Below are 12,739 nucleotides of genomic sequence, written 5' to 3' on the forward strand. Positions count from 1 at the left end.
TGATAATTTGTGGTCCTTGCCCAGCTCAGAAGTACCATCCCCTCAGAGGGTCAGCAAGACGGAAGAAAGCAGTCCTCTATAGCAGGTCTTTCTGACACTTAGTTGCTGCAGTTCTAGGGCTGACTATATCAGAGGAGGGCTTCCTGGTGACAGGCGAGCTGTAAAAGCTGCCACAGGGGTGGGTGAAGTCACGGTCTGCTACTCCAAACGTCCTGCACTTGGCGGGTCCCAGAGCTGCCCATGCCAGAGGGCAGGGCCCTGCGGGGAGGGGCGCATGCAGGGTGGCTTGGGATATGGCCCTGGGCCCCAGAGAGCTGGGTGTGGTGGATGCTGGGGCGGGGTGGCGGTGGGATTCTGCTAGCGCCCCCAGCCCGGCAGCGCAGCTGAGGACGATGCACAGGGAGGGAATGTTCTGCTTGGGGGCGGGGGGCGGGGGGCGGCATTAGCCCGGGGACTCCTGCACACATCGAGGGCAGCACCCCCGACTCAGGCTGGGCGATGCCCTCGAGCACGGAGGAGTATGGTGCCACCCCGATGTCCCTGCCCTAGTGAGCGCAGCTTGGGTGGGACGCTGGGGATCACTGTTGGGGCGGGGGTGTCAGCCCAGAGTGCCCTGACCCCACGAGGGCAGCAGGCAGTGGTCGGCAGGGAGGGGCGAATGGTGGGGTGAGACGTGCGAGTCGGCCCTGCTCCCCACCCAAGTGAGCACCGCGAGGGTGCGCGGGAAGAGGGTGATGCTGGCAGGTCGCTGGTGCGATAGCAGCTGGGGGCGCGCAGGGAGAGGGGATGCTCTCCCGCGGGCTAGGGCTGCACGCCGGGAGCCGGGTCCCCACCTGAGCGAGACGCGCAGCCTCAGGGCGCCCCCTCCCACGCGTGCGCAGCCCGGGCGGGGCGTTGGGCGAGGGTGGGGGGGGGGGTGCCATGGCCACGTGGCCTCGCAAGAATGCGCGGGCGCGAGGGCGGGGAGCGACCGGGAAACGGGCGGACGCTCGGGCCAGTGGGCGCTCAGCACGGCCGGGATGTGCCAATCCCATCGTGGCGGGCGGGGCCTCCGCCTGGCGCGGGAGGGGCCGGAGCACAGGGCGGGCGGGGGGCGACTGGGGGCCCGGGACGGCCGGCGGACGCGGATGCGGACGCGGCGGCGGACTCACCCCGGCCCCACGGTGAGTGCTGCGCCCGCGGCGGGCGGGGGTCCTGGGCGTGCCCGTTCCGGGCGGCTCGCGGGCTTTCTTGTTTGCTTTAAAAGTTGCACTTCTGTCCAGCTTCCTTTAGCTAAATCCCACCCGAGGTCTGCGGGACGCAGGAGGCAGGGGCTCAGTCGGCGGCGGGCAGTCCCCCAACTCCAGTGGCTGTCCCTGCGGTCAGACAGGGCAGCTCCCAACCCCAGCGGCTGTCCCCGGCCACAGGGGAGTCCCCAGCTCCAGGGACTGTCCCTGGGCACAGACAGGGAAGTGCCCCCCCCACCAACTCCAGAAGGCATCCCTGGAGCCAGAGAGCCCCTCAACTCCAGCGTTGTCCAGTCCCTTGAGGACTGCTGCCCCAGGGCCTAGGTTCCAGGGCACCCACAGAGACTTGGGGTGAACCCACACCCCACCGGGCCGGAGGGGGGGGCGGTAGTGAGGAAAAACAGGTATTTGTGTGGCCGCGGGTCGGAGGCCGCAGGGCTCTCTCCTGCATTCCACAGCCCTTTGCTCAAGAATGAAGGCAGGGTGTAAGTGCTAGGTCAGCAGGCGCCTTGGAACACCACCTGGTTCCATTCCCTCTTCTGTGGGACCCCTAGTTTTGAATGTAAAACTGTAAAAGTCTGAGTGAATTTGTGTGTGTGTGTGTGTGTGTGTGTGTGAGAGAGAGAGAGAGAGAGAGAGAGAGAGAGAGAGAGAGAGACTGGGGATTGAACCCAGGGGTCCTTTGCCACTGAACTACGTCCCCAGTCCCAGTCCTTTTTGAGTCAAGGTTTTCCTGCTTTGCTGAGGCTGGCCTTAAACTTGCAGTCCTCCTGCCTCAGTGTCTCTGGGATCCCAAGCATGGGCCACCTTGCCCAGCCATCTGGGCTTTGAATGGGAAGCCGGGTTCTCAGAGGGCCACAGAGGTGCCTGGCCCTCCTCCCCAGCGCTCCTCACCTTGCTTTTGCTGGAGGTGGCAGTTCTCACTGACTCCAGCAGAGCTTCCTCCTGCTCCGTGGTGGGTGGCACCTTGAGCAGTGGCCTGGGTTTGGTGCAGGACTTCCTTAGCTTTCCTGCCATAGAATAGATAGCATTTTCACTGCTCACTGTTACAAATGTATCTTCAAACCTGTTTTACTGAAAAAGAAGATAGTCGAGATTTACACTTTGTACATGTTTTAAGAAAATGCCATGTCCCTCAGCCTATCAGTGCTTATCTGATTGGCCTCAGCGCCAGCGTCTGAAGTTACACTGCGTGCTGTCACAGCCACACAGGACTTACTGACCCTATCAGTACAGAGTCCTTTGTGTGAGGTGCTGGTCAGTCGGTCTGTCTCTCCATACATACCAGTTGTGAGAGGAGCTGCAGACATTGAGGAATGAGCAAGATTCAGTTATTCAAAATGGATTTTTTCCTGTGCGGGGGTTGGAACCCAGGGCCCCAGCTTGCCAAGGCTCTCTCCTGCTGAGCCACACCCAGCCCAGAAAGGCTTCTGTTGTTCAGAAGTTGGTGCTTCCCTTTCTAGACCCCCCTTGCCACCTTGGCACTTTGTTGGCTGCCCCTCTGTGCAGCTCTGTGGTGAGGTAGGGGCAGGCCCTGGGAGCTCTAGATGGAGGACTGGCCTTGGGAAGGCTGGCCCAGGTGGCTGTGTGGTGGGTCCCCTACTCCCACCCAGCACAGCCCTCTTCAGGACTCAGCGTGCCCACTGAGGGCAGTGCCAGGAGTTAAGCTGGGGGTGCTCTCAGGCATTGCAGCGATGGGAACAGCACCTCTGGCTGCATTAGCCTTGGATGCCAGTGTGGAAGTGTGATAAAAAGGGAGGGATCCCCCCTCTACCCCCGCCCCCTTTTTTTTCTTTTCTTTTTTTGCAGTATTGGGTGTTGAACCCAGAGAGACTCACTGCTGAGCTATATCCCTAGCCCTCTTTTTATTTTATTTTATTTTTAAGTTTTGAGACAGGTCTTGGTAAGTTTCCCAGGCTGTCCTCAAACTTGGAGCCCTCCTGCCGCAGCTTCCCAGGCTGCTGGGATCACAGGCGTGTGCAGCTGCGTCCGGCTGTACATCATTCTTTAATTGCACAGCTTGTAATAGAAAGGATGCAGCAGAGTCTGAAGATCTTGAGAGCATGTTAATTTCATTCATACCCTGTGTGTAGTTTGCCTAGGTAGATAGCTAAGTGCAGTGACGTTAGACAGAGGGGAACCCAGCTACTAATCCTTTATGGGGTAGAGTTAACAGCTCTCATGAACTAAGCCTTCAGAGGTGCAGTTTTGGAAGAATGGGGGACCCTACTGTGGGAAGGGGTGTTCTGGGTCCAAGCCTGCTTGGCATGGTTTAAGGTGAGTCCAGAGTGGAAGGCAGATGGGCCATGGGTGCTTGTGTGGAGGGTGTGGTTGGGCAGCAAGCAGTGACCTGTGTGATCCTGAGTGTGCTGGCCTTGAGTAGGTCCTGACTGTGTCCCTGCAAAGAGACCAGCATCCCTGTGAGCGCAGCTTGCACAGAGAAGGCCCTGTGACCTGCCCCAGCACACTCTCCCTCCGGATGGCCTTCCTGAGTTGCCAGGTCTGGAGATTTGCTTTTGCTCTCCACCCCTCCCTCCCTCCCTCTCTCCCTCCCTTCCTCTTTTCCTCCCTTCCTTTCCTTTCTCTCCTTTCCTCCCTCCCTTCCTTTGTGTAAAATTTCAAAATCTTAACTATAAAATGGAGTAGTCATTTTAGATAGTGTTATTCTTTCTTTCCATTTTTGCTGTTTCTTGCCTTTCTTAGTATCATGAACTGACACCTGCTAGTAGAAAGTACTCCGTGGTTGCTGATACTTCATTAAACAATGGGAAAACATGCAAAATATTTTTTAAAAATTGTAGGTCTAAGTTTTTTGGATTTTGTGTATCACCTTCCCATATGAGAAGTGATTTCATACCATAGAATGTGGTGTCAGAAGCTGTGACCATTATGTGGTGGGGATGCGTACCTGGTGGACAGTTTGTAAGCGAGTGTGTGTGGAACCTGTGGCCCTCCATGTAGCCCTGGCCTGGCTGGGTCAGCGTGCAGCACAGGTGCAGGCTTCTCTTCTGCTCATACTGGGCTCAGGATCTTGAGGAGCTGCAGATGGAATGAAGGAAACACGGAGCAGCTGAGAGCTCTCAGTGCAAGGAGCCGGGTCCCCAAAGAAGGCACCGGCTGCGTCCTGACTGGGGCATGTTGTCTGGGGGTCAGCAGGCCTTCTTGCCTTATGTCTATTTTTTTTTTTTTTTTTTTTAGGAAAGATTGTAGATGTTCACTTTGAGATATAATACTGAAAGGAAAACTTAAGAATCACTTTTATAGCTGGTTTTTTTATCTAGTGTGGAAATTAAGAACCAAGTGTACAAGAAAGGCCTAAGGATTCCGTATGTACTTATGTGTATATATACATGTGTATGTGTCTGTGCGTGTACATATTATATACGTGTATATGTGTGTGTATATGCAAATACATTTCAAAAACCTTGTGTGTGTGGTGCTGGTGATCTGACCCAGGGCCTTGTGCATGGTAGGCAGTTACTCTCTACCACTGAGCTACTCCCACACCCCAAGAATTGTATTTTGATAAAAATGTTCTGTGCACACTTATGTCTTGTGCTTTAATTTTTTATGAAAGGAGAAGAGTAGTGATTTCAGTCTGGTTTCTGATTCCCTTTAGGAATGTGAGGAGGTGACTAGAAAGGGCACTGGCATGCTGAAGTGGCAGTGCCCATCTGAGCAGAAGCTGCAAGCTGAGGCTGAGGCTCTGGTCTCTGGACAGGCTGTGCCACTGGATTCCAGCACATCTGGGCAGTGGTCTGGCCCCATCTAATCAGGTCCTGCTCTACCTTCCTGCAGAGTGGCTCCAAGTGGCTTGGGAATGTAGGGTGTGTGGGGGATGGTGGTGGGAAGTCTGTGGGCTTGCGTAGCCCCACCAGGGAATCCAGAGCTGGCACTGACTGCCTCTCAGGTCCGGGGTTCCTGTCTGGGGATCCCGCGGATCTGTTCCTCACAGCATGTGCAGCGTGAGCCTGGCCATATTGGGGGCCAGGTGGGTAGGATGTTGCTAGGGCTGTGCAGTGGCCTCTGCTCTGGGCCAGGCCAGCTTGTTTCCTTCCCACTGCAGGGCAGCCCTCTTGCTGCAGAGGGGATGAGGAAGCCCATTCATGCCTTGTTCTCCAGCACTGGACTCAGCAGGCCTGTGGGAAGCAGCCCACACCCAGCAGCAGTGTTGATCCCTGCCCAGCATGCCGCCTGGATCCTCTGTGGAGCTTCACAAATGTCACTTTTGTGGGCTCTGAATTCAGCCAGCAGAAGCACTTCAGAGTGAAGTCGATGAGAATCCCTGGCTCTGGGAGCTCTTGCCCTGTCTGTGTGTGGCAGGCCACCTTTCAGTGGATCTGAAGTTGAAGCTCTTCTGTAGGATTTGGAGGGCTCCAAAGGGGCACAGTTCTCTGCATCTGGCCCAGGCCCCAGGGTCTAAAGTGGAGGAATGTGTAGCACAGCCTGGGGTGCCTGCTGGGACAAGGGAGGTCCTCTGCTCCTGGAGGACAGTTTAGACTTGCATCTCTCCCCATGACTTAATAGGAAGGAATGAAAGGTGCAGCCTTTTGCCAGACGGCCGAATACCTAGGAACTAATCTCAGTTGACTGGCAAGGAGGAAACTCTGTTTTCCAGGATGTGAGTCTGCAGTAATCCCTGGGCAGCCGTGGAAAGCTGGTGTCTGCCCTTAGCTCCTGCGTTAAGGAGCTGCTTCTGCACCCTGTGTGTCCATAAGAGGAGGCATGCAGAAGATGGGGGCTTTGGTGACCTTGTGGACTGAGGGAGGGAAGGAAGTTATCTGCACGTGTTCCTGGAGTTTTTTAGTTTCATAGCAAGTGCTTTCTGCAGATGGCTCATTTCCCTAAGGGGCTCAAGAGGACCTAGGTAGGCACCCTTTCCCAGGTGTGCCTCATGTCCCATATGCTGGCTACCTGGAACTGTGTGGGCAGTGGATGCACTGAGAAAACTGCTAAAGGAGGGCAGTGGCCAAGTCCAGTTGGTACCCCTGGCAAGAGCATCCTTGCCGAAGGAATAGCATGTGCAGGACCAGGGAGGGGGTGCCAGGCATGCCCAAGTTCAACAGAAAGATCAGCAAGGAGTGTACTGGGGAAGGGTGCCTGGGCTTCAGGCCAGTGGGGCAGCAGAGAATGAAGAAGACCATGGAGGTTCAGAGTGTGATGGGAAGCCACAGAGGGTCAGTGACAGAGCCGTGGAGGATTTGTGACAGGAGGCTGGAGGGTGTTGAGCCAGTCTGCTCATGTTTTGTAGGACTGTCCTCTGGTTACTGAAAAGAGACCCTATAGAGGCCAAGATGGAGGCCCAGAGGCACACCCGAGACGTCACAGTGGCTCTGGGGCCAGGTGCGGTGGTGCACACTGGGGAGGCAGCCGTGGTCAGTGGTGTAGACAGAGCTGAAGTCTGGCTGACTATCTGCTGATGGGTTCAGTCCTGGACTTGAGAGAAAGGAAGGATGGGGTCAGCTCCCTGGCTTGCTGGGTTGTGTAGGGAGCAGGTGGCAGAGTTGGGCATCAGTCACAAGGTGGGACCCTTCCTAGTCTGAGCCACAAGCTTCTTGTCCCATTTCCCCCCAGGGATGTGCTGCAGGCAGCTGCATTGAGGAGCGTAGTGCTGGCGAGGTCCCCCGTCCAGGTGGCAGTGAAGCTGCAGGCTGGCTGAGGTCACCGAAAAGGAGCAGGCCTGGATGGGAGCAGAGGGCAAGACTGGCGGAGTGAGGAACGCAGAGAGTGTGGCGTCCTGGAACCCGGCAGAGAGGCGCTGGTGGGACGGGGGTGCCAGGTCCTGTTGATATGTCGAGACAAACCCTTGATGTGGCCTAGCGTCAGTCCCTGGTGATGGGACGAGGGAGGTTGCTGAGGGTGCAGGGATGGTGAGGTACCAGCAGCTGGTTCAGAGTGAGTGGAGAGAAATCGAGTCTGAGCTCTGCTCAGCACCCACTGTAGGCTTGGGCGGACAGCGCTGATCCTGCCAGGCCATTGCCGGTGCTGCTCCAGCACCACGGCAGAGTGACCGCTGTCTTCCTGGAGCCTCTCTGAAGCCTGGGATGAGGCAGAGTGACCGCTGTCTTCCTGGAGCCTCTCTGAAGCCTGGGTTGAGGCAGAGTGACCGCTGTCTTCCTGGAGCCTCTCTGAAGCCTGGGATGAGGCAGAGTGACCGCTGTCTTCCTGGAGCCTCTCTGAAGCCTGGGTTGAGGCAGAGTGACCGCTGTCTTCCTGGAGCCTCTCTGAAGCCTGGGTTGAGGCAGAGTGACCGCTGTCTTCCTGGAGCCTCTCTGAAGCCTGGGATGAGAAGGAGAACGTGCACTGCAGGACACCAGGGCGTGGCTGCCGCCGCCTGGCCCATAGGGCTGCTCCTGCCGGGGGACTGAGGCTGAGGCCAGGCTGCCCCCAGAGAGGGCAGGAGTAGAGTAAGGCCATCTCCAGCTCTTTGCTCAGTGGTGACTGCATGTGGATAGTGGCACAGGCTCCAGGAAGGGGCCGCCAGAGACGGAGCCCGTGGGGATGGGGTGCGTGTCTTACAGGAGCCTGCTGGATTTGGGCTTCTTCCTGGAGCCCTAGGAGGGCAGAGGGTGGTCTTAATCCTCACACAGGGATCCTACTTGCCCCTGGCCTTGCACCAGTGGTGGCCACCTAGGGACATCTTCCCAGGGTTCCATGTGACTCTGAGTCTGCAGGGGAGTGGGGAAGGGGCAGCACGGCTGCACAGGACATGCTGAGGGTCACCCTCAGTGCCCTGAGAAGTCCAGCACAGGCCTGTAGCTGCAGCCTTGCCCCACCCCATCGCTGCTCCTCACCTGACCCTGGCCACAGAGCCTTCCTGCCCACCCCACCATGCCCGGACCCCTGGCCCCAGGTCAGCCCCTGTTCAGTGCTGCCTGTGTGGGTTTCCTTTGTTCTAAGGCCTGCCCCTGCAGGACAGGAGTGACCAGGCCGCCCCTCCTACCAAGTCCCAGCAGCCAGCCCCTGCATTCCTTCTGGCCCTTCTAGCCCGGCACTCCCTTTCCGCAGAGCTGGGCTCTAGGCCTTTCCAGGAAGCTCCTTGGCTCCTGGCCTTGGGCAGAATGTCTGACCTGTCCCCACTCTGTTCCTTCCGTGGGAAGGATTCTGCTCTGGACTTGCATGTTTCAGCTTCCCGCAGCCAGGAGTGTGACAAGGGTGACACCCCCTTCTCAGGCGCCCCTGCTGGGATGTGAACTCTCAGAGTACTGACCGAGGGTACCAAGTCGGGCCTGGCCACACAGCTGGAGGCAGGTCTGATGACCCTCCTGGGGGGGTGTTCTGCTCTTTTGTTTTATGAATATACATCTCATTTCATGAGAAAGAGTCACAAAGACATGACTTTGGTGAAACCAACTCAGGTGCTCAGACAGTGGCTTTCTCTGGACGGCCTGGAGAAGACCTTCCTGCTGGGTTGGTGGGGTGGCTCCTGGTGCGTGTCTGTCTGCAGAGGCTCCTGGGTGGGCTCCCAGGAGGGTCGTGATGGGGTGGTGACACCTTGTCTGGGTGCGTTGATCTCAGGTGCAGCGGGACAGCTGTCTGGGGGCAGGTGGGGGCTTGGGACGGCAGCGGACTAGACATGCCTCCCACCAGCTCAGCGCCTGGCTGCTCGGGCCTGTCTGTGTGAGGGAGCACAGGTGTGCTGGGCTTGCCTAGGGCCAGTGCAGACCAGCCACCCATCCAGGTGGCGCTCCTGCCTGCCTTCCCTCCACACCTGACCATTGTCCTCGTGCTGCTGGGTGCCAGGATGTACCCATCACATGCTCTTCCACCTCTGTCCACAGAGGCGTGTGGCCAGGTGCCAGCCAGGCCCCCTGGCAGACCTGCTCTGGGGCCTGCTGTGCAGCGCTTAGCATGTCTGCACGCTGGGCTGCAGACCCACCTGCTGCCAGGGAGGGCGCACCCCAGGGGGGCAGAGCGGGTCCAGTTGTCCTCCCCCTCGTTTGTCAGTCCTGGTGGAGTCTGACTTCTAGTGGAGGACAGCAGGAAACAGGGAGACAGACACAATGGCACCATCTCTGATGGCCCGAGGGGCTCAAGGGCACACACAAGTGAGGTGACCCGGCCAAGTCCTGAAGCACACACTGGGACACTCCTGGGAGCTGGCCAGGGTGTGTTGAGAGCAGCAGTGACTCGGAGGCCAGGGGCCTGACTGGGTGCCCCTGGAGGAGCAGCAGTGCCCCAGCACGCTCTCAGGTGATGCCAAGCCAGGGCTCCGCCCTGCAGCCCAGGCAGCCTGCCGCTCATGCACCTGTCACCTGTCTGCATATCAGTGGCCTCTGCAGAGTGTCCTGGGTTCTTTCTCATTGGGTCTGTCCACGAGGGAGACCTTGTTCTCAGAGGTTACTGGAAATGGTTCAGCTTGTCCAGGTGGGACTTCCTGAGGATGTGGCAGCAGCGAAGCACAGATAGGCAGACAGACAGGCAAGCCGGGCGCTGGGAGCAGAGCAGCAGGCACTGCAGGCTAGATCTCAGCAGTGCCACTGCAGGTGGGGGCTGCCCACCAAGCAAGAGCGGGTGAGGGGTGTGGTACTCAGGAGCAGGTGTGAGGTGAGGTCCTACAGGAGCAGGTGTGGGGTGTGGTCCTGCAGGAGCAGGTGTGAGGTGGTCCTGCAGGAGCAGGTGTGGGGTGTGGTCCTGCAGGAGCAGGTGTGGGGTGTGGTCCTGCAGGAGCAGGTGTGAGGTGTGGTCCTGCATGAGCAGGTGTGAGGTGGTCCTGCAGGAGCAGGTGTGGGGTGTGGTCCTGCAGGAGCAGGTGTGGGGTGTGGTCCTGCAGGAACAGGTTGGGGTGTGGTCCTGCATGAGCAGGTGTGAGGTGGTCCTGCAGGAGCAGGTGTGGGGTGTGGTCCTGCAGGAACAGGTGTGAGGTGTGGTCCTATAGGAGCAGGTGTGGGGTGTGGTCCTGCAGGAGCAGGTGTGGGGTGTGGTCCTGCAGGAGCAGGTGTGAGGTGTGGTCCTGCAGGAGCAGGTGTGGGGTGTGGTCCTGCAGGAGCAGGTGTGGGGTGTGGTCCTGCAGGAACAGGTGTGGGGTGTGGTCCTGCATGAGCAGGTGTGAGGTGGTCCTGCAGGAGCAGGTGTGGGGTGTGGTCCTGCAGGAGCAGGTGTGGGGTGTGGTCCTGCAGGAGCAGGTGTGGGGTGTGGTCCTGCAGGAGCAGGTGTGGGGTGTGGTCCTGCAGGAGCAGGTGTGAGGTGTGGTCCTGCAGGAGCAGGTGTGGGGTGTGGTCCTGCATGAGCAGGTGTGAGGTGGTCCTGCAGGAGCAGGTGTGGGGTGTGGTCCTGCAGGAGCAGGTGTGGGGTGTGGTCCTGCAGGAGCAGGTGTGGGGTGTGGTCCTGCAGGAGCAGGTGTGGGGTGTGGTCCTGCAGGAGCAGGTGTGAGGTGTGGTCCTGCAGGAGCAGGTGTGGGGTGTGGTCCTGCATGAGCAGGTGTGAGGTGGTCCTGCAGGAGCAGGTGTGGGGTGTGGTCCTGCAGGAGCAGGTGTGGGGTGTGGTCCTGCAGGAACAGGTGTGAGGTGTGGTCCTGCAGGAGCAGGTGTGAGGTGTGGTCCTGCAGGAGCAGGTGTGGGGTATGGTCCTGCAGGAACAGGTGTGAGGTGTGGTCCTATAGGAGCAGGTGTGGGGTGTGGTCCTGCAGGAGCAGGTGTGGGGTGTGGTCCTGCAGGAGCAGGTGTGGGGTGTGGTTCTATAGGAGCAGGTGTGGGGTGTGGTCCTGCAGGAGCAGGTGTGGGGTGTGGTCCTGCCGGAGCAGGTGTGAGGTGGTCCTGCAGGAGCAGGTGTGGGGTGTGGTCCTGCAGGAGCAGGTGTGGGGTGTGGTCCTACAGGAACAGGTGTGAGGTGTGGTCCTGCAGGAGCAGGTGTGAGGTGGTCCTGCAGGAGCAGGTGTGGGGTGTGGTCCTGCAGGAGCAGGTGTGGGGTGTGGTCCTGCAGGAGCAGGTGTGAGGTGTGGTCCTGCAGGAGCTGGCATGGGGGCAGGTGTGTTCTCTGGGTTTAGTGGCCACTGGCTGGGGGCAGTTGAGTGACTCTGGGGTGGTGGCCACATTGGCCGGGGGCAGTTGAGTGACTCTGAGGTGGTGGCCACGCTGGCTGGGGGCAGTTGTGTGACTCTGGGGTGGTGGCCACATTGGCCGGGGGCAGTTGAGTGACTCTGAGGTGGTGGCCACGCTGGCCAGGGGCAGTTGTGTGACTCTGGGGTGGTGGCCACGCTGACCGGGGGCAATTGAGTGACTCTGGGGTGGTGGCCATGCTGGCTGGGGGCAGGTGTGTGCTTTGGTGTGGTGACCACGCTGGCTGGGGGCAATTGAGTGACTCTGGGGTGGTTTTCATGCTGACTGGGGGCAATTGAGTGACTCTGGGGTGGTTTTCATGCTGGCTGGGGGCAGGTGTGTGTCTTGGTGTGGTGTCCACGCTGGCCGGGGGCAGGTGTGTGTCTTGGTGTGGTGGCCACACTGGCTGGGGGCAGGTGTGTGTCTTGGTGTGGTGGCCACACTGGCCGGGGGCAGGAGTGTGTAGGGAGCACAATGTTTGAGCATAGGAGGCTTAGGCAGTCCCTTAGTGTCTGGGCTCCGTTAGTGGATGGGTCTTCTTTTGTTGAGAACCACAATCCACATGTACAATGAGATCTTTAATTAAGATGCTTAAATTGGAAGATGACGGCCATACTGAAAACAAGGCTGGGCAGCCCAGCTGGCACTACTTAGCAGCAGGTCAGATGCAGACCCTTGGGCTCTGCCTGCAGGGTCAGTTGGACTGCACACAGCAGGCAGAGCTCCTGCCCAGCACCTCTGGTGGGAACCGCACCTGCAGACTGCAGAGGAGGAGAGGCGTGTACTTCCGCCCGTGGAACAGGGAGTTGAGACCCACAAGCCCCGTGCGTCAGCCTGGAGGCTTCTGCTCAGGGTCGCAGTGTCCAGCGGCACTCACGTGCGGGGACGCTCTGGAGCCTGGCTCATCTGTCTGACACCTGGCTGGGATGCAGGGACTGGACTGGGGTCCTGACTGCTGCTGACCAGCTGGGCAGCCACAGGTTTGCTGTGGCCCTCGGCCTTGGGCTGTGGCAGAGCCTCTCCCTCTGGAGTTGCCACGCAGGCTGGGTGGCCTGGTTTGTGTGAAGCCCTGTCAGTTTGCAGGTGGCACGTACTGTGAGAGTGAGCCGTTGTGACCGCTGCTGGAAATCGCAGCCATTTATTCTTTTTTCATCCCGTTCTTACTGCTGGTCTGGTGAGACAGGTGGGCTGGATCCTTTTTCTAGATGTTCCAGGCAGAAAAGCAAGACCTCAGTGATGTCAGACCACGCAGCGTGGTTAGGACATGTTAGCCAAAGCAGGTGCACGTCAGGCTCCCGCAAGACTCAGAGAGCCTGGTGGCTGCCTGCAGGGAGCCCACATGCCCACGTTCTGTCTTGAGCAGATGCCAGGTGGAAGGTGCTGCTGACAGGAAGAATACCTGGTTGACCCTTGCCGGTGCCCGCCTCAGCCGGCGGAGCACTGTGGTCTGAGTGTCACGGCACGGCTTTGCTCTTC

The 12,739-nt window shown here is 59.0% G+C and overlaps 1 protein-coding gene across 8 annotated transcripts in view; it reads left to right on the forward strand.

The window, feature by feature from the left end:
* The first annotated feature begins 1,105 nt into the window (after positions 1-1,105).
* Positions 1,106-12,739, forward strand: part of Arhgef10 (Rho guanine nucleotide exchange factor 10) — a 104,804-nt gene continuing 93,170 nt past the window's right edge. For 4 of the 8 annotated variants that reach the window (XM_047548128.1, XM_047548136.1, XM_047548134.1 and 1 more), the window contains exons 1-3: positions 1,106-1,163; positions 3,610-3,726; positions 4,846-5,002. The gene's annotated coding sequence lies outside the window, so the exon portion shown is untranslated. Of the gene's footprint in view, positions 1,164-3,609; positions 3,727-4,424; positions 4,553-4,845; positions 5,003-12,739 lie in introns of all 8 variants that reach the window. The other 4 variants (XM_047548130.1, XM_047548133.1, XM_047548131.1 and 1 more) reach the window with 4 other exon arrangements.

Source organism: Sciurus carolinensis, chromosome 4, assembly GCF_902686445.1.
Source record: "Sciurus carolinensis chromosome 4, mSciCar1.2, whole genome shotgun sequence".
Classification (NCBI taxonomy): domain Eukaryota; kingdom Metazoa; phylum Chordata; class Mammalia; order Rodentia; family Sciuridae; genus Sciurus; species Sciurus carolinensis.